General features: G+C 36.1%; 1 protein-coding gene across 2 annotated transcripts in view; it reads right to left on the bottom strand.

Annotated features, from left to right (window-relative positions):
• The window catches only part of LOC136035984 (la-related protein Larp4B-like), a 77,387-nt gene extending 68,576 nt beyond the window's left edge, over nucleotides 1–8,811 (bottom strand). For both annotated transcript variants that reach the window (XM_065717887.1, XM_065717888.1), the window contains exon 1: nucleotides 8,711–8,811. The gene's annotated coding sequence lies outside the window, so the exon portion shown is untranslated. The remainder of the gene's footprint in view (nucleotides 1–8,710) is intronic.
• Nucleotides 8,812–26,748: the final 17,937 nt, after the last annotated feature.

Genomic DNA, 26,748 nt, shown 5'->3' with positions numbered 1-26,748 from the left:
GTTACTTCTAAATATCAAATGTCATTAAGATCTGATCACCCGTTCGTAAGTTACAAATACCTCATTTTTTCTAATTTTTCCGAATTGCCCCCCCCCCCAACTCCACCAAAGAGAGCGGATCCGGTCCAGATATGTCAGTCACCTTGGACTCGTGCTTATTCTTTCCACCAAGTTTCATCCTGATCTCTCCGCTTTAAGCGTTTTCCAAATTTCCAGTCCCCCATCCCTAATAACACTGGATCCAATCGAGATTTAAAATAAGATATCTGAGTTTCGAGGTCCTTCTAAATATGAAATTTCATTAAGATATGATCACTCTTTTGTAAGTCAAAAATACCTCATTTTTTCTAATTTTTTAGAATCAACCGTCCCCCTAATCCCCCAAAGTGAGCAGATCCATTCCGGTTACTTCAATCCCGTATCTAGGACTTGCTTATTTTTTCCCACCAAGTTTCATCCCGATCCCCCCACTAAGCATTTTCCAAGATGTTAGGTCCCCCCAACTTCCCCTTCACTGGATCCGGTCGGGATTTAAGAAAAGAGCTCTGAGGCACGATATCCTTCTAAACAACAAATTTCATTACGATCCAATAACTCCTTCTTAAGTTAAAAAAAACCTCATTTTTTTAATTTTTCAGAATTAACCCTCCTCTCCCAAAGCAAGCGGATCCGTTCTGGTTATTTCAATTACGTATCTAGGACTTAGGATTGTTTTTACCACCAAGTTTTATCCCAATCCCTCCACTCTAAGCGTTTTCCAAGATTTTAGGTTCCCCCGAACTCCCCCCAATGTCACCGGATCCGGTCGGGATTTAAAAGGAGAACTCTGAGACACGATATCCTTCCAAAGATCAAATTTCATTAAGATCCGATCACTCCTTTGTAAGTTAAAAATACCTCATTTTTTCTAATTTTTCAGAATTAACCCTCTCCCCCCCAACTCCCCCAAAGAGAGCAAATCCGTTCCGGTTACGTCAATCAAGTATCTAGGACATGTGCTTATTTTTCCCACCAAGTTTCATCCCGATCCGTAAACTCTAAGCATTTTGCAAGATTTTAGGTTCCCCTCTAAATTCCCCCCAATGTCACCAGATCTAGTCGGGATTTAAAATAAGAGCTCTGAGATACAATATTCTCCCAAACTTCAAATTTCATCAAGATCCGATCACTCCATTGTAAGTTAAAAATACTTCATTTTTTCTAATTTTCTGAATTACCCCCCAACTCCCCCAAACAGAATAGAGGAGTTCCGGTTATGTCAATCATGTATCTAGGACTTCTGCTTATTTTTCCCACCAAGTTTCATCCTGATCCCTCCATTCTAAGCGTTTTCCAAGATTTTAGGTTCCCCCCTAACTCCCCCCAATGTCACCGGATGGGATTTAAAATAAGAGCTCTGAGACACAATATCCTTCCAAACATTAAATTTCATTAAGATCATATCACCCATTCATAAGTTAAAAATACTTCATTTTTTCAGAATTAATTGACCCCTCACTCCCCCCCCCCCGGATGGTCAAATCGCGAAAACGATTATTTTTAATTTAATCTGGTCCAGTCCCTGATACGCCTGCCAAATTTCATTGTCCTAGCTTACCTGGAAGTGCCTAAAGTAGCAAAACCAGGACAGACAGACCAACAGAATTTGCAATTGCTATATGTCACTTGGTTAATACCAAGTGCCATAAAAACTTGGATCAAGTTTGCAGATGCTTGACAGTTTGTTCATTTTTTGTTGTTGCTATTTTGAGTTTTTTGCAGGGAGAGGACAAGTACAACTTTAAGCCCCTGTCTGCATAGACCCATATTTGAGAAGGAAATTATAAATTTCAGGAAGCAACTTCATTTCCCCACAACCACAACTGTGTTTTCCAAAAACAGTCAGCAGGAAAGGGTTACCAGCCCAAGCTTCTTCAGGATGGTACTATGTAAAATATTTCACATGATGACACAAACTGAGCTAAATCGTCTAATAGAATACAGAGAAAAACTGTCAAGGCTTTTAAGAAAACAAATAAGTTTTCTGGAATATTACCCATGTTTTTGAGTCACCAGACTGAGAAGACTTCTTAATCCAAAAAGTATTTGCAGATCAGTGACATCAATGGGACCATGGACCCAAACCTCCTCAGCCAAAAAAGACATCAAGATTTATATCATTTGTTCCTATAACTGGATTTCCTTTACAGTCTACTTTTTGGAAGTCAATGTTGTACCCCACCAAGAAATAAATTCCTCCTCACTGAGCTCCTGATTTTTTTATGAATGTCAAACCTGTCAGGGTAAAGCAAACTCATCGAGGAGGAGGAACAGTTTAGGCAGAATTTTCATTCAGCTTACTAGTCCTTTTTTACAAGATACATTGATTTGCCCTTAAAGTGTCATTCATGCAAAATATCAACCATTGGATTTAACAAAAATACCACTATATTGAACTGGATAAATATTTGAATTGTTTATCTATGGGAAGAAAGGACCCCTTTTCTTAAAATTGTATTTAGTGTATTTATTTGTATTTAATAATATTTATTTGCTTAAATTGGTTTAATTTAATTTATTTAATTGTATTTGATGCAAAATGTGTTTTTGTGTCATTTCAAGAGTGTAATAATCAATGAACCATTAAATTTTCTCATAAATTTTAGAATTTGAATAAAATACACTTTTCAGCCACATCTGCATTCTGCAATGGCATATCTACTTTGAAATACAGGTGGAACTCTTTTTACAGTAACTTTGATAATTGACATGGCCATATTTTTATCTAACAGCATAATTGAATTTATAAAGTTCCTCTATACTTGGGAACAAGTGTATACCATACCATAAAAGTTTTTACAGAGCTGTAATTCTGATCAATTCAGTCTGATATTAATATGATTTGGGCAATATAGTAATTATTTGTCAACTTTTATGGCTATTTACTATACCTATTCTCTAATACCTATTCAGAGAATATCTCTCTGATACCTATTTTGCACTTTCTCTGTGACTGCTTAGTTTTGTGAGTGGGGGAATTAACCAAGGGGAATGCTGATTCCCCCAAACCTATGATACATTTGCTGGTATACATTTGTAGGTATAGACAATAAGGCTGTCAAGATTTTTTTTTTGGGGGGGGGGGTGAAACCTCCTTTATTACTGTAACATCTACTTCTTCTTTAATCAGGGAAATGGAAAATTTTGGAAGTTCGTTTAGAACACTATCTACGTTGGAATTAAAGAACTTCATTTGTTCCATATAAGGCACTGAAGATATAGCAGATGACCAATGAGATGAACCACTATGGAACAACAACAAGTAAGCACTAGGTGATCAAGATATTACTGAGAAGACACTCAAGATAGAAGCAAAAGGAAGGTCAGTATCAGACAAAGAAACACTATCACAAACAGTAATAGGCAATTTAAAAAAAATGTTGAAGTGGTGCTGCACTTGAATTGTATTTTTTGTAACCACAAGATTAGATTCAATGGCTGTAGTCCATCTTGTTAATCTCACTGACTGAAACCTGTATTTCTAGTAATCCTCTTTAAAATGATCAGGGTGGAACAGGCTATGGGCATGCAACTAAAATGACTCCTTGAAACCTTTTTTTTATTTCAAACATTGAAACAGTGAAATTCACTGGTGGTGATCTGTTAGGCCCAGAGGAACTAGCACTAGTAGGGAGTCACCTTAAATTGATATTCAGTCTGACATTGATACTGTAATCCAATTTGAGATGGAAAACTTGGAAAATGCTTAGAGTGGAGGGATTAGGATGAAACTTGGTGGGAAAAATAAGCACAAGTCCTAGATACATGGTTGACATAACTGGAATTGATTTGCTCTCTTTGGGGGAGTTGGGGGGAGGGTTAATTCTGAAAAATTAGAAAAAATGAGGTATTTTTAACTTACAAAGGAGTGATCAGATCTTAATGAAATTTGATGTTTGGAAGGATATTGTGTCTCAGAGCTCTTTTTTTTAAATCCTGGCTGGATCTGGTCACATTGCAGGGAGTTGGGGGGGGAGCCTAAAATCTTGGAAAGCAAAGATAATCACATCAGTTATACATGGTATACTGATTGCAATAGTATCAAGTTTCCTGCTTTCATGATTTTTCAGCTCTGATTAATCAAATAATGTTGCTCTTAGGGCCAACACATCATCACTAGTAGCTGCCTGTACCTCATCATGAACAATAGAACAAGTCTTTTCTTCACCACACTTGGAAGCTAGGCAGTTCCAGTTCCAAAAATTGTAGGAGGTATATGTACTAACAACAAGTCCATTCACCTCTTTGACTTCTTTTTCAGAAAAACTAGCCACTGGAAGCACTATTCTCCTCCAGTCAGCAAACAATGAATACATGCAATTATATACAATAATATTCTGTTATGCTCTTATTGCTGTTATTGATAATATGCATTGTTAATATGTTAATTATATTGTGGGAGTATAGATAATAATATAATAATAGCAATAGATAATATTTTTAATATGCTGTTATTGATTGTGGGAAGTGTGACAATTGTGGGAGGGCACTGCTCAATGTTTTCAACTTTTGAATTTATCTGTTAGAAATCAGTTTTAAGCAACTCTATTGTAAAACCCATGAAATTAGTGAGTAATTTAGCAATTTTTGGTTTGGAATGGACAGATAGCCACTGAACTACAGAGGTGACATCAGTGCCACAGAGTTCAAAGGTGTGCTGGTGTATCCTGTGCAGTTCCCTGCATAATAAAGTTCAGAGGTAGTAACAGTTAGGACTTCAAATTCATACCTACTAAGAACAAGGCAACTTACACTTCAAGGCATTTTGAATTCTTAAAAAATGTTCCAAGTGCAAAATGTATGTGTCAGTTTTTGATGGACTATCTCTTACAAGTTCTTTTGGCCTCTTGGTACTATCAATGCAAGTAGATTTTGAAGAGGCTTTAGACATTGTTAATATGAAATGCTGGCAACACAACTTCCAAGCAAACACACTGCAAATGTCATCTAAAATTTATTTGCACTGGTGGTGTACAATATTTTAACATAAGATTTGGGATGAGATAGAGAGAGTCTATAAAAATAACTACTTAGCCAAATTGTGGGATGTACAGGTACTTGGATTACCTTTTCTATGCAGTTTAAAGACAGAGCCTGGCTGATACTAATACTACTCTTGTCTGCTCTTACTCCCTTCTATGCAAATTACAGGAAATGTTTCAAGGAGCTTTTAATACTATGATTCTTTAGAATATCACAAACTCGACTTTCACAAACTTAATCAGTAAATCTTGCCAAAACTTAATATTGGCAACCCTTAGGCTAAAACTTGAAATTCACCAAAAAATATTCTTGTGTTGGCAACTAAACAATGGCAACACTAAACAAAATGAAAATTAAAATCTTTAAACTTTGGTTACAAAGGAAATCAAGAAAATTAAATTTCTAACAGACCAATCCACACAGTTGAATAACAAAATCAAGGCAACCACCACAAAATAACACTTAGGGTCCATATATCTTGAAAATAAACAAAGTATATGAGAAACTGCCTTTGATTTACAAATTGAATCTATAATCCAAAATATAATTTTCACAAAAACTGGAGGGGGGTAGAAATCATTGGCATAGCCAGAAGGCAAAGCTTATTTCAGTACAAGAAATCCTTCTGACACCTTATAAGTCAAATGTTCATCAGAACATTTATAAGTTATGGACCCTTATAAGTTCCATTATTTTTCATCAGAATTGTGTTTGTCAAACCAGACTAATTGCTCAAGAATAAGTTATTTTTAGAAAAGAGCTACTGGAGTTGTTGTAGAGAATTTTTACCCTATCACCAGCACATTTTTTCCTGTCCTCTTTGCATATTGAAAGAGATAAGGTTTATAAAGTATGATCCTCATAGAACCTTTAGGGGTATTAACAAAATTAGCTCTAATTTCTTTAAAATGGCTAATTATTATAGTATAAGATAAACTTACATTCAAAACATTTACAAGCAAATTCAAAATTTATATTTCATCAAAATTACATGCATTTGAGATCTTCCCTTGGTAAAAATTGAAGAGAATTGATTTGTGTTCCTTCTTTTAGAAAACTACAAAATGAAACTGCAAAATAATATCACAGAGGCATAATTGAAACTGTAATATCATAGAGCATAAACAAACTGCAAAGCAATATCATATAGGCATAAATCTCAAGGACCAGAAACCAACTAGGATGCTCAGTGTTTGGCAAACAGCAGCATATAAACAATGAATATCAGTAAGATTATGCTTAAATTTGTATCATTGTAAATGATTTTACAGTTTGGTTGTAATCACCTCTGTTTTGTTTATTTAGTTTGTGTTTTGTTTATGTTAAACTGTTGTTATTGCTTTTGTTGATATGTTGTGTAAATAAAAGGTAAAACTTACATCTGCTGCAGTTTTCTAATAAAATATGGTGGCAATAGGACATGATTTGTCAAACAATTTGAGTTTGGAAAAGGAAATTTTCTCTGTTCTTCAAATGATTGAACTATGTATTTTAAACTTAAAAAAAAAAGATGTCAAATTTTTTTTTTCTATTCAAGAAGTTAGTGCCAAATGACAGTACTTGGTCTTTCTCAGTTTTTATATTCTAACTTTGAAATATAGTGATCAACATGGTTAATCCAGAACAGCTTTATGCCTCTCCATCATTAGAATCTAGTCATATATGATTATTCTCAAAATAATTCCTGAATAACCATGAGTTGAAAGAGGCAAATTATGACTATAAATGAAACTGGTGATTTAGAGGGGGTACAGGGCAAAATGCCTCATTTTAACCCTTGTGACAAAGTTGACATTCCTTGCAAGACTCTAATTTGCAGTAGGTAAAAAATATAGCACTGAATCTTGTAATCCCTAATGCTATTTCTAATCTCTATTTGTGGCCCTTCAGCAAGGAAGTGCAATGGGGGGGGACCATCCTGTAGTTTTGTAACCATTCCTATTTATCATTTCCAGATTTCTTCATGTACCTATTTAGAGGTGGGTCAATCCTGACTAAGCTTAAGGAGTCATACCACTGACCCCAATACCAAGCCAAATAACCAGCAACATTAATAATAAAAATAAAACAAATCAATGTCAAATGATATCATAACTTGGATAAAAGTTGGGAATGTTGAAATTGAGAAAGTTGATGTAGTCATGTTCTTTGGCAAAAGTTATACATGAGTTATATAATATCTTATCCCAGAAGGATTTTAGAAGGTGAATATTTTTCCATTACTTTGTGAAGAAAGCTTTCTTTCCTTAATCTATCAATACAATGACCATTTATTTTATAAACTTATTCTTATAAACTTTTAACAGGATTCATCTTGGTAAAATTCTAGTTGAGTGACTTCTTGCTATCTCAGAAAGGGGTTAGGTTAGGAAAATGAAACTTTCAGGGATGGTTCTACATGCTAAAGTATATCCTGGGAAGGTATTTTAAAGTACCCACCTCTACTCCTTCTCCCTCTAGAGAGCCCTGAAATTTGTCTACATGACAGATCTATACCTACTGAAATTTTGACAAAACAGCATTTTACCATGATTTTCAGTTACCAGTTGCTTTTTATCTCCATTTAGCTCTGAAAATACAATTTCTGTTATTTGAGTAGAATTCTGAGCCATATCAATGCTTTTTTCAAAATTTAGGATATGGATTTACAAATATTTAAAACCTTATAAATTGGGATTGAGTGAAGTTGTGAAGCTGAAAACAATTTTGTTGTACTTCATTCAAGCAGAAGATCTATTTTGCAAGGTTTCACTTTTATAACACACTTATTTTTGAAGGTTATCAAAGGTCAAGGCCCTCTAGGGAGAGAAAGAGTAGAGGTGGGTACTTCAAAATACCTTCCTGGGACACACTTTAGCCTGTAGACCCACCCCTAAAAGTTCATTTTCCTAACCTAACCCCTTTCTGAGATAGCCAAAAGTCAATCAACTAGAATCATTTTTTAGATAGTGTATATTTTTTACAGTCTAGCCTAGCCTACTTGGAATTGTTCTGACAGATATAGTAAATTCATACACTATATTCCAATAAGTTTCAAGAGAATTTAGTTCAAAGGGGGTAAAATTCAGTCCATTCCTCACTTTAGACAACTAATTCAACTAAGTAACTAAGTCAAAAGGCAAGCTTTTCCTACTTGTTACAGGGTGATCTCTCCTCTTGCTAACCAAATTAAAGACTGACAAGAACTTACTATTGGCCTAAGTTCTATAGCAAGCTAGGCCTGCTTACTTTGTCTAGATAATGATTGTTTACATGTGATAGGGCCTACTAAGTATTGATAGACCAAGCCAAGTTTATTCTATTATGCCTTTCTGGGAGAGCCCTCCCCCAACAGAGATATGAAACTTATCTCTACTAGATATTTAGGCCTAGGCACAGGTTAAAAGGGCCAGTTTTGAAGCAAAATAACTTCTTCAAGTCCTAGGCCTAGTAGCATGATTCTTCTGAATCTCTAGGATGTTTATTAGAGAAGATTTATAGTAGAATGTTACACTAATAGTCGAATTTCTATTAGATTTAGTACATGGATGAATTTTCTAAAACTAAATCATATATGAGTTTTCCTGTTTTCACTGACCTTGATTTTTACATCATGTTTTAAAGGTCATAATTCTAGGAACAAATTAAATTATAAAATAAAGAAAATGACGTCTACAAGCAAGTTTATTTAGCTTGTAGAGTATCTTACCAAAATTACAGAAAATTCATTAAAAATTTTCCAAAATGGCCATCAAAAAATGCACATGGTCTTTTCAGGGAAAACCCGTTGGATATTTTGTAACTCAACAGCAGCACAACGAAGCATACAAGAAAACTTTTACGGCCATAGCACAAAATGTCCAATTGAAACGTCTTCAAAAAGAAAAACCTATCAATTTCCTTTTTTAAAGTTCAAATAAATGTAATAATAGGTTATTTAATTCAGTCATCGTTTTTCATACCAGTCCAATATTTTTTGTTTCAATTATCCAGAATATTTCGAATATTGCGCTGTGACCTCTTTTCTTGCATTCCACTTTCGGCAGTTCAATCGACCAACGAGCTGATTCTTTTATTTTAACTTTTCTAATGTAGTATTAAAGATGGAAAAGTGTTTTTAAATTTTTTTTTCAAAAAGGCAATATAGAAATTAGTACCTGATAATATTCACTGAAGTTTCTTATATTGTGCTTTGAAATTGCTATCATCTTCTCAAAGTAAAATCTTATCGAAAAAGTAAATTGATGAAGCAGCAATCAGTCCCGAAAACCGAGCCCAAAATGATCTCTTTCGCAGTGTTGACAAATTTAAAGTGTTGCACTGACCACGTGCCGACAATTTTTTGGTGGCACACCGTCGAAGTTCAAGGCTGTGACGATCATTTTTGGTATTTGTCTTTTTCACACTTTCATTAGGCTTTCCCTGTATGTGTCGTTAATTGCCATGAAAAGGATTAAGCCGTCTATATATAGACGGCTAGACAGGGAAAGGTCCCTATCAAAATCAGAGAACCTATCCTACGCGTTCCCATCGAATGTGCAGGATAGGTAATCTGATTTGGCAAGGACTTTTCCCTGTCTAGTTCACCGAATAATGATCCAGACAGCCCTTTGGACTCCTCCCCCACCCACTTAACAATTTCCCCAGTCTTATCCTTATTTGTAAGACCACAGTCTCCCCTGTTCACTCTTCAGACATCTCCCAATTATTCCCCAATTAAAAATAAAAACAAAACAGTTGTCTTCTTCGCTTGGTTCGAGTTACCACTTTCCAAATTTCTTGCTCTGTTATGCTGTGAGTCTCAACTTCGAAAAAATGAAAGAACTGGCTATTACGCCGAATCTCGCAAATTCCCACCTTTTTGCCGTAACTGAAGTCCAGGCGCAACACCCTGACTCCCTGAAAGTTTTGGGCTAAAAATATTTTCTGAAACTGAGGCCAATCGATCACCAGCTTGGTAAGCGTGATGGAGGACTTCTCTTGCTGTGCCAAAAACTGATCACAATCCCTGGCGTTGATGATTATGATGAAATCATATTGATAAGTATTAAAAAAAAATTGTTCCCTCGTCCACTGTCTAATATCCTAGTCTGTAATTTTATGGCTCACCAGGTGAGCATGCGAAGATTTGACGAAAGTTCGTTGAAAACCTCCAAGCCAGTGTCAATTTCGCTCTTTCGAGATTGCCAAACAATTGGATTTTACTACCTGGTAATGCCAATGAACTGAAACGCGAATACTTGTACAGGGGTCTACACCTAAAGCAAGTGGTAAATATACCCACAACCAAAGGAGGCTTCTCTTTAGATGTCATCTGTTCTAACTTGCATAAGTTCTACAGTCAACCAGATTGATTTCCAGCTTGATAAAGTTAAAACTTGATATTTTAAACTTGGTATTTAAAATTAAAACTTGATAGTGTTAAAACTCCTAATTATCTCAACAAATACCTCACAAATATTGTCCAGGCATTACCTCCACTTTCCACAGAGACTCTTGCGTCTATTCCCGATAGTCAGGATGAAAACCTTCCCCATTTATCATTAAAGGATATCGAGAAAAAGATAAATAACATAAAAAGGACAAGTATATGCTCATCAGATATCCTGATCGCACTCGTCAAAGCCTTCGCTGACAAGCTGTCCTTATTACTGGCTGATTTTATCTGCACGATCACTGGACGTGGATGCTACCCTGACACCTAAAAAAGGGATTCGTAGCGCCAATTGAGATTAAGGGCGCTGAGGAGGGTTTCAATGGGGTTTGACCGATTACGCTCACCTCAGTTTTTTCAAAATTATATGTAAGCTTTCTGACTGATTAGCTCTAATCAAAAATTGAAGAAGTTATTTACCTAAATTAATTTGGAAATCAACGTGGCCTTTCTACTGCTCATTATCTTGTAAGCTGACTGGTTACAATATGTAAAAATTTGGGAAACCCTGATGTTTGGCTAGATCTACTTCTAATACGCCTCCAAAAAGCTTTTGATCTGATTAACCACAATGTTTTAGCTGAAATACTTCTAAAAGAATTTCATATTAACCCGAACCTTGTTAGAATAATAGCGTCTTTCCTTTCCAATAGAACTCAATTTGTAATGTATAAAAATGTCTATTCATATCTCCTTCCAGTATACTTTGGTGTGCCCCAGGGTACCCTCCTTGCCATCCTTACATATCCTTACTGGAAAAATGCCGGACAAAATTGAAGATCTCAGCTATGGAAATCATGGAAGATATTTCCAGCGACGCTACACAGTACGATATGACGTCGAATGCGAAAAAGTCAAATATCATGACTTTCAGTTTCTTGAAGAGCCCACCTTCGTTCAAGCAACCAATCCCTGCGGAGGTGTCTGTCCAGCAGTGTAAAATCCTCGGTATCCCTATCTCGAGCGATCTGAAGTGGGAGGTCCACGTTACTAACATCACAAAGCAAGCTAATTTGATACTTTCTACGCTTAAATTTTTCATAAAGTTTTCTTGCCCTGCATTCCACCTTTTAAAAATTTATAAAGGTTTCATCAGCAATTTTCTTGAATATTCTTGTCCGGTTCGGTATTTTGGCTTAACTACTTCCAAATCTTATTCCATAGAGTCAGTCCAGAATCGAGCATTAAGAACTATCTATGGTCAAGGTAAACTCCCATATCACTTTCTTCTTAAGCATTTCCAGTTCACTACCCTATCATAGAGAAGAACCCTCCAGTGTACCTGATTTGTTAATAAGGCCATGAAAAAGCCTTTTCAACCTTTAAGATCCCGACCTCAAAGGCCCAAATCCTAGAAAGTCTCCACACTTCAACCTTTCCCGCCAATCCACGAGAGATACAGGAGGAGTTTCATTCCAGCGTTTGTAAACGTGATTCATCAGTGAATTTTTTGTCTTGACTCAGTTTTTTTTTTTTTTTTAGCCGAGGCTTGGTTTTTTAATCTGACAAGTCTAGGTCTGACACTGTGTTTCTTTGTTTGTGTTTTTCTATTTTATTCATTTTTTTTTTCATTTACAAGTTTTACATCGCTGTAATACTTGACGTAAAGCGCTAACTCGGTGCCACAGGCTGTGATTGTCGTTTTCAAAATAAAAGTCTCTCTCCTTCTCTCTCTCTCTCTCTCTCTCTCCTATATATATATATATATATATATATATATATATATATATATATATATATATATATATATATATATATATATATATATATATATATATATATATATATATATATATATATGTATATAAACATGGCAATGCACGTGTGGTGCTCACAATATAATGCTGATAATTTACGGAAGAGTATTCATACAAAGATGTTAGCAGGAACCTATTTTGTTTATTCAAATTGATAAGGAAAATTTTCTGAAATTATGTTAATGTGAGCAAACAACGATTTGTTTTGAAGGACTTGAAAAGCTTGTAATTGTAAGGATGAAAACAAGTTTACTGACCTTATATAGTGCCAGCAGGAATAGTTTGGCTGTTACATTCAGTCTAGTGCAGCTTCTGCTGTCACGCCTGTAACTGGGATGGATACTATCTTCCACAACAAAGCTCCTATCCGTGGTATCCGGGGCGAATACTTTTTCCGAAAGACTATAAAGGGACTGACAGCTTTAGCTGAGAAATAAATATTGAAACTTTTTGGTGTGTGCTACTAGACTTAGGCGGACATTAACCTGTTGAAGTAAAAGTTCTGATCTTGATCATTCTCATTAACATCCTGCACTGTTATTAGCTTCTACTCCAATACATAAGGTGATACTTGAAAAGATAAGACATTCTTCTTTCTTCTTTATATTCTTGCTTTTTACTTTATCTTCTTCATTTCTTTCTTCTTACTGGGCTTTTTCTTGTTCATACGAAAAAAGTCATTGAAAACCATTATTGTGTCTAATATTCGAAGGTTGGAGGCTGAGAACTGCTATTGAATCAATGGGGGGTCACAAGAGTCTGTCATGTCAATTGCGAACAAAAGTATCTTTACCATTTTAAAAATAGAATTTTTCCTCTGGTAAATGGTTCACTAGTGACATACAGATGTTCTTGAATCTCTCATATTTTGAATAATTCAAGATCAATGAGTGCAACTGTGACCATTCAGTTGTCTCGGGGAAAGAAGAATTTAAAAAGACTGGGCAATACAGGAAAATACGGGAATTAATTCAGCAATACCTCTACAATACAGGAAAAGCTGGAGAGAAGATAAAAAAGGTCACTCAGAAGTTCCCACTCATCATCAGCTAGAACAAGGCCTGGTTTTTTCTATTTTAAACAGAACACTTGATGGGGAGCTATCCTAATAATTTTAGTAATCATACAAAAGGTCGCATTCCACCTTGAGGGAAAATCATGTTTTAATGTACGAACTATACTTTATTAACAAACGAACTTTTACCAAACTGCCGGATTTGTCGTTTTCTGTCACGTACATTATAGAAAGAACATATAACATTGTCGGTACGTCATAAACATTGTCGATACAACATGTTTTTTGCAAGGTGCATAAACATGTAACATTATAAAAACATAGTCACTTTTCGTCAGGTACATCATAAAAACATTCAACCATGGTTCTGACTGGCTTGTCATTTAAAAACACTAACAAACAAACTGACAAATTTTAGGATACTAGTACAATTTTCATTTATTTAGGATCTCAACTAACACTGGCAATAATGTTTTTGCATTGATAGGACTTAGAGCCGGAATCTTTTGTGCTTTGGATCGAAGTAAAAGGGGCTTTGGTGGACATTAAGGGGCTGGAAGTAGATATTAAAAATGTGGTTTAAGACGCAGACTGTTCCCGAAATTAGTGCGAAGAGTAACTTTTCGGTCTACCAAGGTTGGGAGGCGGATTGCGTTGAGTAGGAAAATGGCACATTGCTCTCTTCTGGATGACTCTCTTCTGGATCACTGATCCAACCTAAGGCCATACCAGGCAAGCATACTCAAGCAATAAATGGATAAAAGATATGTAAAGGTGGAGGATATCTGCTTTTGGGCATGGGAATTTAGCAAATAGACCAAGGAGAGAAAGAACTGCCTTGATAATTTTTACTGAAAAGTTCCCTTTTCATCCCACAAAACCCCCTGAAAGGAATGGTGTTTATTATTTAATTTACAATAATAAGAGCTACAGCTCAATGGAGGAATTTTTATTAGAATTTAAGGAAATAAAAAAAATAAATCCGAATATTACTTTCAATTATAGGAAAAAGTATAATCGAGTAAGAACAACTCGACTTGCAGATATCCCGTCTATTGAAATTTAAAATCCCTTGCATGAATATCTGGGGTTCCAAAATCGAATTCTAAAGGTTGAATACAGTAATCTCACGCAAATTAAAAATTGGTTGAAGGCAGAATTTCCCCCAGGCCAGGATTTTTCATGGACAACTCCTTTTGTTTATTAAAATTTGGTGCAAAGGAGCCATATTGGAAATATTACTGCATCGGTATTAAGAGAGCTTCCGTGTCAATTAGTTAAAACACCAATTCGATTCGATTCAAAAGGGCTCATTCGATTAGAAATTGCAAGGGTTGGTGCTCTTTTTAATAGCCGAAAGTGATTGGAGGACAACACCTTCCCCCCTCACACACCCAACATTTCCCCAAACACATCCAATCAATATTTTACGATAGCCATTTTTTTACGATAGTTGCAAGGTCCGGAAATTATGTCTTTGAGGATGACAGCCCTCTCCCCCCAGAGCCTTCAGAGCAAGGGTTGTAAATTGTGTCCTGGGGGTATTTAAGGTTTTTATAGAAAACGTTTTCGTAAAAACTTCAAAAAGGGCTAATTCCATCCTAATTGACGACCATGAGGGGCGTGGTCACAGATCTTGCTCCACGGGGTATTGCACAAAATAAAAACTTAGTAAAGAGCTTAGTTTCTCAAGGCAAATACGCAGCGGTTCATTTAGGGTCTTTACCTAGAATTCCTATATATAGAAGCAGGGGGGTAGCTTCTTTGATAATAAGACTTTAAAAAATCGGGGTCATTCATCAAATAGACTTCCCCTACCATAACTTTTTGTTGGTAGAATAAAATGAGCCTTGAGTACGTTCAGCCATGTCAAATCTTCCCTTAATGTTATCTTCCAGAGATAAAATATTAGATGCGTTCAATATCTCTGTGTGGAATCATCCCTAGAGGTAAATTTTCAAGGACACATTTATTCTACAACCAGTATGTCCCTTTAACACAAGAGCTGAGAGCTCGCATGGTACTTGTGACGAGGCCAGAAGAGCCAAGAGCTCATATGGTATGAGCTCTAACAAGATTCTAAGAATCAATAGATTGATATAAAAGGAAAATCAGAGAATTAATGCCGGTCGGGATGTAAAATAAGAGTTCTGAGTCACAATGTCCTTCTAAGTATCGAAATTCATTAAGATCCGATCACCCACTCCTAAGTTAAAAATACCTCTTTTTTCTAATTTTTCAGGATTAGCCCCTCCCCAACTATCCCAAAGAGAGCGGATCCGTTCCGGTTATGTCAATCACGTATCTAAGACTTGTGCTTATTTTTTCCACCAAGTTTCATTCCGATCCCTCCACTCTAAGCGTTTTCTAAGATTTTAGGTCCCCCTCCCAACTTCCCCTAATGTCACCAGATCTGGTCAGGATCTCACCCGTTTGTAAGTTAAAAATACCTCATTTTTCCGATTTAACCGTAACCCCCCCCCCCCCCAGATGGTCGAATCTGGGATACGAAATTTTTTAATTTAATCTGGTCTGGTTGCTGATACGCCTGCTAAATTTCGTCGTCCTAGCTTACCTGGAAGTGCCTAAAGTAGCGAAATCGTGACAGACCGACAGAATTTGCGGTCGCTAATGTCACTTGGTAGATAACAAGTGCCATAAAAATTATCGCAATCTAGCTGAAACTAAAAAATGACTAAATGTCCTGATGTGCTACAGTTTTTGATAAGAGACTGTCAGATAAACAAATTTTGCATTTCAAAAGTCATCCCCTTATCACTTGGATTAGTGAAATGACATAAAAACAACGTCTGTTACTATACTTCAGAACTTCAAAAAAAAAAAGATTACAAATAAACTTAGTAAAGAAAAAGGAACGAAAGGTCTCGGTAGCTCCCATGATACCTCCGTGTACCCTCCCAAGTTCTTCTCGGAGAATACACCTGTTAAAATACACTCCGAGAAACTCCATGCATCCTGCAATATCATTTACTGATCTTCGTAAACAAGTTTAAATTTATTCACATGTCAAATATTAACTTACTGTTAAATTACATTCTTTAAATTCAGTGTTTAAATTCATTTAAATTCATTCTTCAGTCCAAATTTAAAAACAGTTGGGTAATTTCGTCAAAACCCTGGGGAGGAGGGAAATTGGAGCCAATTTTCCTAAATCAAAACTGACCCATTTCTATTGATGCTTGAATTATGCAGGCTGGGGGGGGGGGTCATTTTTTTTTGGGGGGGGAGGCATTTGATCCCCGAACCATCAGATCAAAGAGTGTCTACCGTAGCAATGAGAATGCTTTGAAGCCCCCCTCCTCACTCACTGTTCTTACAAAGAAAGGTGAAAAATACTAATTTAGACGTAATAAACGAAATTAAAAGCTCTTTATCTTATGGTGAAATTCTATAATTGTATTTTGATAGCTGACAAATACAGGCCCATAGTATCAGTAGTGACGCCATTGGCGCTTTTATGAGGCCGATAGCCGCTACTCTTTTCTTCCTTTAATGATTTAAGATGATGAAGAAGCTTAACGGCGATCCGATCAGGGTAAGACGCAGTGTTAGTTACGGATTAGGGAATCCGTAAAAAAAGTGCGTTTTAATTACTTAAAAAATTACTTAAAAAAGAGTGTAGGAAAAACCTTCAGGGGCCCCCCAAATTAGGGTTTTCTTTGTTGTTACGTAATAGGGTTTGTTTAGTTATGTGCAAATGTTAAATAATAGAGAGTGTCTTTCCTTGGTTGCAAAAAAAACCTATGAGGGCCAGGAAAAGGCCTTCAGGGTCCCCTCAAGTAAGGGTATGGTCCAAATTGCTCATCACCAAATATTTTCACACCTAACACACAGAACCTTTTCGTGTCAGAAAACAAGGAATTTCTCCACCATTTTGTATGAACAGAGCAACTGTAGAGTTTAGACGTCTATTGATTTTCCTAGAAGCAAAGGTTTGATATTTATGGCACACAAAAGGTATCCCGTTATCTCCAGGAAATAGAAACATCCCGTGATCCACTCTTGATTCCTGTTCTTCTAGCAGGGAACTGAGTAATTTTCTTTGTCCCCTGGGGGCTATAAGACCCGGTCTTGAACGAACTTCCTCATTAGTCTTACATAAGATACTGAAAGTGATACATCTCAAGTTTAAAAATGGATATGTCTCAAAGATACCAACAGGCAAGCCTTTATCTATACACCCCCTCCTCCCACCAGAAAATACGAGGAAATTTTGATTAAATTTAACCTAATAAAACCCTATATATAGAAAAAACAGCTGAACCCCCCCCCACATAAAGTAGTTTTATCACGGATAAATTTGTCGCATTTTATCATAACAGAATACAGAATCGTGGCTTATTTCTGACAGATGGGTAAGAAAGACATAAACAGATATTCATGCTAACCTTTAATGATACCTTCTATCACGTAAAGGGTTAGTTTCTGCCGAAAATCCGGTATTATGTTAACGGATAATGGTTAATTCTTGGCAGCTGTAAAATTCAAATACTCTGGTATTGCAAGAGATTGCAATTTAGAAATGTTTTTCTGATCGAACTGGCGAGTTATGGTTAAACATAATCTTTAATTTTTGAGGGGGTGACCTAAATTCTGACTAGTTCCAAACAAGTTGTTAGTCTTTGGCTGGGTTTCTATTATAACGCCTATATTAGCTGTTCAATTCCAATTATAAAAAAGGAACGACGTTTCAATGGAAAAGGTTAGATTGGAAAGGGTTAGGTTTTTAGAATGGATCTTACAGAGGTGGGTCCACAGACTTGTCCTAGGAAGTTATTTTGAATTATGTACCAAGCTTATTTTATCGCTTTTTAAGAAAATAACTGTGAATTGGGGCATTCACCCTCACTTTATTCTCTGACATCAGAATGATGCCAAATTTTTGGAACCTTTTTTCTATATCATTCTTTGAAAAATTTTCTTTTATACTAGTGGACCGTGAAAACTAGTATTTCTAGTATCGATATAGAGTGGTGGAGTGTACTAGAGGCGAGTTAAATTTACGTGATGTCATGTTGAAAATAAGATGTTTTTTCCTGACAAAATGAAAATGAGATTATATTACAGGAAAACTCTGATGAATGCCCCCCCCCCAAAGAAGGCAAGCAAAGATGTGGCCCCTACTATGGTCACTTCAAGACCAGCAGTATCATGTACGGCAAGAATGCTAGGTGTACAAGACCTGGACTCCCAATACAAGACGAGAGTGCGCCCCCTTCAGCCCTCCCCCATAAGGAGAAAGCCATGCTAGACGCCAACAATTACTAAAACTATTAATATTTTAAATAAAGGCTAATTTTTCAGTATGGAAAAAAGTAGGATCCTGTTAGTTCGATAAATAATCAATTCTTTTCGGCCTAAAAAAGGCTTCGAGGGACTTTTCGCAACGCTTTAGTGCTAAAAACTAAATTTTTACGTGAGATAAATTTCTTAATCTATTAGAACATTTTTGCCATCTCCCATCTTTAAAAGGAAACGTATATTTTGTGATTTACTGTAGGGCCCTTCCCAAAAGTTTTGAGGTGTCGAAGACCCCCTTGGCCTCCTAAAAGAGCAATAACAAAAATAAGACATTTTTTCATGTCAATAAAAGGGTAAACAACTAGGATCTTGCTGCTTGTAAAAAAAAGCATTCTAGTGTTGAAAACTTAGCGTTTCACTTTGGGAAGTTTAATGGGTTTTTTTTCAAGCCAAATAATACTTTTTTATAGCTTAAAATCATAAATGCTTCAAGGGGATAAGATTTTTTATTCTTTTTTTCCTGCCGCCAATGATTACCCAGCTTGGATCAAACAGCTGCTGGATGATTTCTTCGGAGAAAAATAAGCACCAATGGACGTGAAATACGTATGTGTTTTTAAGACTCTTTATAAAATTATGATGGGGGGGTCTGAGGGGTCCCTTTGGGGGGTCCATTTATTTTATACTCTCTGCTTATTAAACATATAGGTGGTAGTTTGGTCTCAATACATCCGAAGGATCGCATTGCCTTCTCAAAAATTTTTCAAAGTAAAAATATATTATCTTTCAGCCTAACATAAATTCTTTCTTAGCAAGAAATCGAGAGTGTTTGAATAAGCTAATAAGCTCTTATTATTTTTTTAGGTTCACATACAGGCACTACCACCTACACCAGGGGCACATATCGAGAAAGTATCGTCACCGGCAGCCGAATTTCGTGACAATTCATGTGCGGCCCCAGTAAAAAGTAAACATGAGGGGGCTTAAGGGCGGTGATGAGACCTATTAGTATACCTTCCCCCAACTTTTATCTAGATAGTTTTGTGAAGGATATTGGCCTCGCTTCAGAATTTTTAGAAGATCTTTGCGATCCCAACCAAGTGCCATCTAGCGATGTCGAGAGGATTCTAGAAGATACAGTGGTCACCTCTCACAGTGACAGTGATATGTAGAACTAGGACAAAGTCGTGCCGGCTCACCACTCTATTGCCTGATTTTTATTGAACAAGCTCCTCTAAGTGCAACATTTATGTTTAGAGCTGGGTTTGGAGACCCATTTAATACTATTACAAGTGAGAGTATCCATACAGATCCAGTAGACATAGCAATTTCCTGCGTCAGCAAGATTCAAGCACTTCTTTGCAAACAGATTGGGAGATGGGAGGGTGGGACAGCGTAAATCACAAAAAATGTCTTTTTAAAATGAAAGTCGGATGAGGTGTGCTCGCATTATTTGCAAACGGAGATGCAAACACTTCATCCAGAAATACATAATTTTGACGGCGTTTTTTCAATTTTGGGTGGGTAATATTTCTAATCGGGAAAATCATAATAAAAATAGAAGCAGGTCAATAGTCCTATTTATTCAAAGTTTAGATTTAAATGTAATTATGTTCAAAAAGGAGTTTTTTAGTGACTGGAAGGGGAACGGGTGTAAAAAATATAATACAAATTTAATAGATTGTAAAGGTGTACAACGCTTTTCTTTCGATATAGCCTTAGAATGCTTCAAGTATTCAATTCTTGTCACAGGACATAGAACTCCAAAGATTAATTGCATTAGTAAGACATATTTGGATAATTTGGCAGTTAGTAGGGACGGGAAGGGGGCAAAATTTCTCAAAGTAAAGTTTAACTGTTTAAAAAGGGGGAATTACCTGCAACACCTAAGGGAATAGATATTTTTGAGAGGACTAACGAACATTGAAAGATTGGGGTTTCAGTGCTACAGTATGAAACCCTTATGAAGAGGGTGAACTTAAAGATAAAAAGGAGGTAATATATTCGGTAAGAGCTCCGTCCATTAAATCGGCGAAATACTGGGTATGGCTTTTGTACGACCCTGCCAGTGAGCCTGATGCAGCAGAATATTTCATTTCTATACCAAACATTAGTCGGGTTTTTAAGTGAGGGATAAAAGCGTGATTGTGAATGCTATCATCGTCCAATGTGTCTGTCTAGATTCTGTTCAGATTTAAAATTAAAAGATCACTTTAGGTACGGTAACCTTCATGGATACCAGTTCGTCGAGACAGTTTCAGGTGATAACGCCATTCTACGATTTAAAAACTTTCACAATTTGCTCCTTGATAGCGACAAGTACACATTAGACATCAAGACCATACTCATTGACGTGTCTGATGCATCAAACTCGAATCGTGTTAAAGAAGATGATGCCATTGTGGTCTCTTATGGGCATGCTTAAAGAGACTCAAGTAATACCAGGGAAATGGAAGAGGTATTTGAGACACTGGGGGGATTTCGTAGTTGGAGCTATGGTTGCACCAAATAAAACAGAAAATTGATCAATTTCAAGGCTGCTCACCGTTAACTATCCATTGACTCTATCATCAGAGGACGAGTTCGCAAATAAAAATAGAGATATGTGTTGGGTTTCCAAGGAAAAATTTGTTCAGGGTAGTAGAAAAATGTCAATCCTCGACCATGATCATTTAAGCTATCCAGTTTTATCGGGATGAGTAGCTTTCTCATCCCATTTTTCTCATCATCGAATAAATCATATAATTTACGCATTAAACAACAGTATTTTCTACCAGTTTACATGCACAATTCCAACTATAGTTTGAAATTCATAATTCCAGCGTTGGCACGTTTGCAGAAAGTTGAAGTTGTAGATAGTGCACAGGTAGGTGGGTTTTTTTATGTAACGTCACAACCAAATCATCTGAGAAGTTGTTGCTCTTAGAATTCAAATGGAGAACAGTTAAAAATAATAATAGCCTCTTGAATAAAATCTGCTTTTAAATTCCTATGGTTTTTCCTCGAAATCTCAAAGGCAATTGACTCAAGTATAAATAAGGATGATCCTAATAGCTTCCCCCTCATTAAACAGCGCTGTCCAGATGAAAAAATGTATGATTAATACTGTGTAATACCCGTATGATTATTACAACTCCACCTCAAGGATACTTGGGAAAAAATACTGCATATAGAAGCGTTTTATTATTCACTTCATGATCCTTATTACACCACTGCCAACTTTGAATTTGCTAAAACTGATTGGACCAAGGAAGGGTGTAAGAATGGGGCGGATTATTGTAAAAAGTACCTAGTAAGTGATGTATTGACGCTACTGGATATTGTCTGTAAATACACGGATAGAATTAACGAATAATTTGGGTTGCATTTGAGGTATCATTTTTCAACTACTCATCTAGGGATGCATTTAATTCTTAAAATCAGCAATGAAAAATAGGTATGATTACCGACGTGGATCAACACGTATTCGTAGAGACATCTATGGGGGGTATGTTGTTCACGGGGCTCGTATCCTGGAAACTGATACGACTGGACAACGTGCCTGGGTAAAGTCGAATGTGTGGTTTTCCTGGATTTGAATTCCCTGTATCCATCGGCATGGTGAAACACCAGTTGAACTATATGACTCGGTAAAGCACTTTGTATTCCTTTTCATAAACAGACCGGTGCCCAGGATTATAATTGAGTCCCTATAATATATATTTTGTAGAAGATGTAGCATGTACTAGACACTAATGCATTTATCCGTCTTGAAATCTTTGTATATGTATTATATTCACTTTTGCTGCAAAGCGTAACTGTTCTTGCGACTGGAATTTGCTTAATGTTATTACATATTGTCCCATTCTTGGGTTAGCCGACAACCCTTTATAATTTCTGCTGCTACATTAAGCAATCTAGGTTTTATTTGCCATTGTTAGCGCCTTCAATATCCAATAGAGTAAAAGCATCCATTACTAAAGAATAATATCCTCGATGCTGACACACTGAACTCTTTTCAATCCAAAATCAAATCGTAAAGCGACTGGAATGTGCTTAATGTTATTACATATTGTACCATTCTTGGGTTAGCCGACAACCCTTTATAATTTCTGCTGCTATATTAAGCAATCTAGGTTTTATTTGCCATTGTTAGCGCCTTCAATATCCAATAGAGTAAAAGCATCCATTACTAAAGAATAATATCCTCGATGCTGACACACTGAACTCTTTTTAATCCTAAAGCAAATCGTAAGATCCAAAAGGTCACGCAAGATTACGTTACCCCCAACTCCAATTACGTAACAGACACCTGCATATTTTAGAAAATATTCCCTATTATGTAACAATCACCTGCTTTTCGTCCTGAGGGGATCACCGTCAAACATTTTTGTCATCTTAAATCATTAGAGGAAGAAAAATGTAGCGGCTATGGGCCTCATAAAAGTGCCTATGACGTCACTACTAATGTGTTATTTTGATCTTTCCAGCCTATTTGGGTTTTTGTGCATAGTGGCACACAATTTTAATGATTTCTGCCACATGAGGTACCATTACAGCTTATGTTTAACTTCGACACCACCCTTCACCGATGGAAATGTCCCTGAGGGCATCCCCCTACTCGGTGGAAAGACAAAGCCGATGAACTCCTTACCCAAGCCTAAATTGTAGTGGAAGTGATGATTTTTTAGGGGGGGGGTATGAGGAAAAGTAGCTAAGGAGCGACCAGGGCTAATAGTATCCAAAAATCTAGAAAAGGGAGTTCTGATAACAATAGATACAGTAAAAGTATTTGCTATTGAGGGATTAATTTCTAATTCTTAGCTCGTAATATTACCCTATATTTGTTCAATTTTGGAAAGCCATCGCTTCACTGAAAATTGATCTTACTGGAAGTCTTGGGTGAATTATGGCCTGATTTTATGGCCGGTTTTGAAAAATATACATAAAAACTTTACACAAACATTTTCTTTTCAAGGCGAAAAGTTTTGTTCAAAAAAACGAAAGGAGTCACATAGGTCTTTGTTAAAATAGGACATTGGGTATTGATAGGTTTCATTTCGCCTCCATCTTCTGCTTTCCCTGCAAAAATCTGGAACTTTGCCAAACAAAAAGCCCAAGGAGAGTATTATTCTCAGTGTATTTAAAAATTTTAAAAGAAAAATTTTGTTATTTATGAAATTCTGTCCTATATGAAATATACAGAATTCTTAGAAAACGAAGGAAATTGAACGAATTTTACATGGATAGTTAATATATTTTACAATATAATATAATTTTTCAGCTGCAATGCTGAGAAGTCTGGAGCTTCTCAAAAGAAAGTATGCTTTGGTTTTTTTATTACTTTATATACATTGCTGTTTTTGGGTACCTTATGATGGCATTACCAAGTCGAACGAATAAAAAGCGATTAGATTTAAAAATCAGCTTTCAAATGAGGCCTTAAAAGCTTTCTATTATCCTCCAGAGCCCCGCTAGCGACAAAGAAAAGTTACAAAATCAGAAGGTCATCAGTGCTACCTATAGAAACAAGTTATTTACTTTTTTGTTTAAGGCAAGAAGCTGTGAGTTTCTGGATAAGGTTTCTGACAATGGTGATGCCAATGGTTTACTTTTTGCTTGAACCCAATGTTATCTTTGAGGGGTTTGTTCCAAACGTATTTTTAAGCTTTTAGTAATTATCGTTCTTGGTTCGCTTTTGATTAGGTCTGAGCTACCCCTGCAACCAGAATTCCAAGCATATTAAGTTCATCAAGTTTAAAATTAAACCTCAAAAACTACGAGCCTGAGGAAACTTTCTTGATTTTCGGATAAGACAGATAATAACCCCGAGGGGGTAGGCTAATTGATCTTAAGGAAAATTACACTCTCAGATCCAAAACATCCCTGTAGAGGTTTCAAAATCCCATCTAGAAAATGTGGATTTTTGCATTTTTTTTCAAGAAGGAAGATCAATTTTTTTCAACTGTTGTTTTTTTTTTCTTCTTTTTTCCCTAGGTCTATTATATCAATCCAATGGTCCTAGAAAATTGGAGTATGGTTCATTTGAACGAAAGTTACAAATTCTGGTGCCCTTTGAAGTATGTGAAACGATTTAACTACAGCAAAGTGGCGTTTTCTACCATTTTGTGGCACCAAAATATAAGTATGATGCAAAGTAGAAAAAGTTGGTATCGATTGAAAATTCTGAGACAGCCAATCGCTTTAAACTATCTAAAAACAGTATTTTGACCTTCCCCGTTTCAGAGAGCCTCCTGAAGAATGCCCTGATGAGGGTAGACTGGGTACAAAAGGTTGGAGCTGTTCTGGTTCTGTGAGACAGTTTGGGGTCTTTGCTCCGTCAAAGTTCCTTTCTCTGTTTCTATCTCCGACAGGAAAATCCAGCCTAACTAGCCCCGTAGTGGCATCAGGACGGACCTTTCACGGATTTTCCTAACCGAAACACTGACAGCTAACAGCGCTGCCGGGTGACCTTGAGGACTGGCGCCGCACTAAGAAATTGTCGCGTGGTAAGCAACACAGAATTCGCACTCGATTCTGATTGAGTATTCTTATGGGTATCGGCTGAAATCCAGAGAAAATTGCCTCAAGACTGTTTTGTGTATCCATCTGACTGACCGTGTCTCAAACAGTAAACTGTAAAAAAAAGTTTTGGGCTGATTCCTCTTTCTAGGGCCATAATGAGAGAAAAGTTGAAATTGCTAGGACAAATTCTGTGGATGAAGAATGACAAATTGTCCAAAATCGTCCATGTTGGACAACTGTCTAGGGCGAAACAAAAAGCAGCTTGTCCTAAATGGAGTGAGAGGATGTCGTAAGGAACTTCTTGGGAGTGTTTCAAGAGAAAGGCCTTGAAAATTTTGGGATGGGGGGGGAGGGCATGCGTATATAAACAATGATTTTTTGTCCGATGGCAGAAAAATATAAACTTGCAATGACTGGTAAAAACAATGAAAGTCTTTCCGATAACAAAAAAAAAACTTTATTTTCATATTTCATTATTTTCCTATGTCAAAGCAAAAGTTATCATTATATATTTAAAGCACGTAAAAAGGACATATATCACATTTGCGACTGTCAAATACCAAAACTTACGGTTTTAAGATAGACTAGTGTCAAAGTCGGGCAAAACAACAAATTTAGACTTCCTTTCAGACAAGCATTGTGATAAAAAGATCATCGAAATAAAAAGAATCCCTCTGAATAATAGTTTTTTTTTCCATATACAGATATTAAATACATGGATTTAACACATTAAACGGCGTAATTCTTAGTTAAAAGATCCTAAGAGACAAGGGCTCATCTTACATTTTTGCAATACAAATACCAACAAAACATGAGCTCAAAACATATAGCCTTGTGGCAAATTCTTGTAAAACCACAGATTCAGATTTCTCTTAAGACAAAATTCTAATAAAAATAATATTGAGATAAAACCATTTCTTTAGATTCAGAGCTGGGTTTACAGCTTTGACGTTTCTAGGTACAGGAGTTTTTGCCACTCCATTTTTGCGAGATTTTTGGGAAAGTCGCCAAAAATTTGGAGGTAATGGCAGCACTGTACAGAACACAACTGAGGTTGTATGACTCAAATTCAGACCTTTTAAGGAAGACTTTGTATTGAACGGAGTATTTGAATGGCAGAGTTTTTTTTGAAAAAGAGACGTTTTCTAAGATGCAGGAAAACATCACAGTTATTAAAAATACATATATTTGATAGCAACTAAACATATCATACATTAGATAGATTGACCTAATACATTAGATAGTACAGATAGTACAGATTAGATAATACATTAGATAGATTGAAATAATATTGAGATAAAACCATTTCTTCAGATTCAGGGCTGGGTTTACAGCTTTGACGTTTCTAGGTACAGGAGTTTTTGCCACTCCATTTTTGCGAGATTTTTGGGAAAGTCGCCAAAAATTTGGAGGTAATGGCAGCACTGTACAGAACACAACTGAGGTTGTATGACTCAAATTCAGACCTTTTAAGGAAGACTTTGTATTGAACGGAGTATTTGAATGGCAGAGTTTTTTTTTTTAAAAGGACGTTTTCCAAGATGCAGGAAAACATCAAAGTTATTAAAAATACATATATTTGATAGCAACTAAACATATCATAGATTAGATAGATTGACCCTTTGCCACGAATCTCTACCCTTTAAAATTTTGCTGATTTTTGTTTGAACTGGTTACTCTTTTTATATGAGATTTTTTCTAAAAAAACAATTTAAAAGAACTTATTTCTAAGAAAATTTACCTTAAAATATATTCCCCTGCCTTCACCCACAACT

The sequence above is a fragment of the Artemia franciscana genome, chromosome 15 (genome assembly GCF_032884065.1).
Source record: "Artemia franciscana chromosome 15, ASM3288406v1, whole genome shotgun sequence".
Classification (NCBI taxonomy): domain Eukaryota; kingdom Metazoa; phylum Arthropoda; class Branchiopoda; order Anostraca; family Artemiidae; genus Artemia; species Artemia franciscana.
This window is presented reverse-complemented; position numbering and strand designations above follow the sequence as displayed.